This window comes from Papaver somniferum, chromosome 2 (assembly GCF_003573695.1).
Source record: "Papaver somniferum cultivar HN1 chromosome 2, ASM357369v1, whole genome shotgun sequence".
NCBI classification, from domain to species: Eukaryota; Viridiplantae; Streptophyta; class Magnoliopsida; order Ranunculales; family Papaveraceae; genus Papaver; species Papaver somniferum.
This window is the reverse complement of record NC_039359.1, coordinates 64,544,284-64,547,470: the sequence shown is the minus strand read 5'-3', so window position 1 is coordinate 64,547,470 and position 3,187 is coordinate 64,544,284. Positions and strand designations below refer to the sequence as shown.

The following is a 3,187-nucleotide window of genomic DNA, read 5'->3' as shown; positions in this document are numbered from 1 at the left end:
ACTAACATTTAGTTGTCCTTATAACAAGGGAATAATCAATTTAGTACTGCCATGGAGTTGACTAATACCCCACTTGGCCACCATCTGTTGGAGTACATGTGGTACATCTATTAGACTACATGGTGCACAAATGTCATTAGGGGTTTTTTCGTATTTTACATCAAAAATCTGATGTTAAGAGAAAATAAATTCTTCATTTCTTTGTTTTTCTCTGCCATTTTATCTTTTTTTACTTATTCTTCTTCAAAACTATAACAAATGAAGAGTGGTCGTTTTTCTTAAATCCAATTTATAACACAAGTTATTCTTGGAATTTGACTAAGGATTGTGGCTAGCATTGAGGTAGGGTTTTCTTCCCTCTACTTTATTTCACAAACAACTTCAGCTATAAACTTGTAATTGATTTTGATTGGGTTTGTTTTCATGTTTTAGAAATCTCTATTTATTCTTTCAGAACGTGATGCTTGGATTTTCATTATTTTTTTTGCGTTATTTGTTTTGAGGTAGGGGTTTTTCTTTCCTTGAACCTCTTGTTTTCTTTGTGCTATTTGGACCTTAATTCTTTCTGGTTTCTTTGATTTTTGAATTCCTTAAATGGGTATTTCATATGCTAGTAAATTATAAAGGTAACCAACTTTGTTCATGAATCCTTTTCAATTTGTTTATGCTTTTTACTGATTTTGGATACAAGGCACATGCACGGTTTGAAACTCCATATTTACTCTTTGTTTAATATTTGCATAATGAATTGCATATATTCAAATGTTTAAGAATGATTTCTGAATATAAAAATGGTTTTGGACCTTTAGTCATTCAAGTTCTGATTTTCATCAAAAGTCAAGCCTTCAATTGAGTTTCTAAAATAGCCCATTAAGTGTTTGTGAAAAGAAACTTAAAATTCCTGCTAAGTTACTGCTGTCCTGTTTCGTTGAGACTTTTAGACACGGTTACATAAACAATTTCCTTTGCTTATCATTTTTATCTCATCTTTCCAAAGAGACCAAACTTGATGAATTCCATCACTCATGATTTTTATATGAATTTTTGATCGGGCCCCGCCGAAACTGCAATTTTTCTGAAAACATGTTTCTGCACAGTTTTGTTGAGACTTTTCGAAATATCTATACAACTGAGTGCTCTTGTTTTTCATTTTTATATCAAAGAGGAATCTCTTATATTTTCAACGAGACCAAACTTTCCAATTTCCATCGCCTAATGAATTTTGGTTGAATTTTCTATTGTACACTACCAAAAACTACAATTTTCTGAAAACGGAATTACTGTTATGTTTCGTTGAAGTATTTTGGCACAACAATAGACCTAGTAACTCTTTACTATCATTTTTATGTTAAAGATGGATTCCTTAGCTTACCAATAAGACCAAATTTTCTGAATTCCATTACCTAATGAATTTTGTATGAATTTTAAATTATGGACTATCAAAACTGCAATTTTCCTGTAACCGTGATCCCTGTCCTGTTTTGTCGAGACTTTTCCACAGACCTATGTATCTTATTACTTCTGAATATAATTTTTATATTAAATAGGATTCTTGCATCTTTCAAAAGAAACCAAATTTGTCAAATTCCATTGCATAACGAATTTTGTATGAATTTTTGATTATAGACTATCAAAACTGTAATTTTGCGAAACTTCAATCCCTGTCCTGTTTTGTCGAGACTTTTACGCATAAATACGCATCTTATTACTTATCATTTTTATGTTAAAGAGGATTCTCTTATCTTTCCAAAGAGACCAAATTTTTCAAATTCCATTGCATAACGAATTTTGTATGAATTTTTGATTATAAACTATCAAAACTGTAATTTTGCTGAAACTGCAATCCATGTGCTGTTTTGTCGAGATTTTTACGCACAGCTATGCATCTCATTAATACTTCTTATATCATTTTTATGTTAAATAGGACTTTCTTAGCTTTCCAACGATGTAATATTGGCCGAGTTCCATCACTTAATGAATTTTGTACGGATTTTCAATTGAAAATGGTCAAAACTGGAAATTTTCTGAATATCCATCTCATGTTTAAATTCCTTGCAGTTTATGCTCAATGATTTGAAAAGTTATATTCCTTTTATGTTATTTGATGATTGAAATGTTCTCTTGTAAACTTTACTGTTAAGCTTTTATGGATTAAGTTTGTTGATTTCTAAACATGATTCTCGGTAGATGTATGTTTAATCGAATTTCGAGAATGCTGCTGACGCTTATATTTGAGTAAGTTTTCAGTTATGATTCGCGAGGTTTTCATAACTTGGTTTTGTGGATGTTTCCTTGACGAATACTGATTTGATTTGGAAACTAGCGGACTCTACTACAGGACCGTCAGGCCTTAATTGGCACCTCATCTACGGATGACAACCCGGAAGACCGTTTGTTTGATAACGGTGGCTGGTATTGGACTACCCTGAAAATGGCGTTCGCCAAAGGATTAATAGAGTGATTTTTATCAATTTTTAAATGAATGGCAGCTTATGAATGTTTATGAACAAATGCTTTACATTTACTTGTGAATTTCAGACTCCAAATTGATGCTTTATTGTTGCTTTTGGCTATTGGCATTTTATTTGTACATCTCCTGGCACTCAATTACCGTTATATCCCCCACTTGGTTGTGGCTCACCCACTTTTGTTTTGTTTACCCACAGAATTTGGAGCTACCTCGATGTATTAAGCTAGAAAAAGCTTATGGGATGGAGCTATGGACACAATGTGGTATATATTGTTGTCCTTGTATATATATATCATGGGCTGGGGTGATTTGGTGTTAACGTGAAGTTGGTTTTTATTGAATTTTTCCCTAGCATGGTTGCTAAATTTTTGTGTACAGTCGAATAACATTTTTATGCAAAACACTTGTGTATGTGAGATGTATATTTTTATAGTTAACCTCATTTTGTTAATGGGAGATGAGTATCAAATCTCCTTGCTTTTGTTTCACAGTTTCTGTTAATAGAAAGCTTTTTGTTTTAATGTTAAGCATTTGTTTTATTCTGTTTTTTTTTTAATTTCTAAGTAAATCTTAATCTATTATGAAGCTTTCTTTTTGTTGAAATCTGTACAGTACTATTTCACAGCTTTATTTCATTTTGTTGTTAGTTTTTTTGAAATGAATTTACGTATGGTTTTAGATTTCCGAGTGACGTACCGGGGGATTCGGCCTTGCTAA

At 31.9% G+C, this 3,187-nt stretch overlaps 1 long non-coding RNA gene across 1 annotated transcript; it reads left to right on the top strand.

The window, feature by feature from the left end:
• The first annotated feature begins 209 nt into the window (after nt 1-209).
• Nucleotides 210-2,952, top strand: LOC113347865. The gene is made up of 2 exons (XR_003359301.1): nt 210-342; nt 2,667-2,952. It is a non-coding gene; the product is annotated as an uncharacterized LOC113347865 (long non-coding RNA).
• The last annotated feature ends 235 nt before the right edge of the window (nt 2,953-3,187 follow it).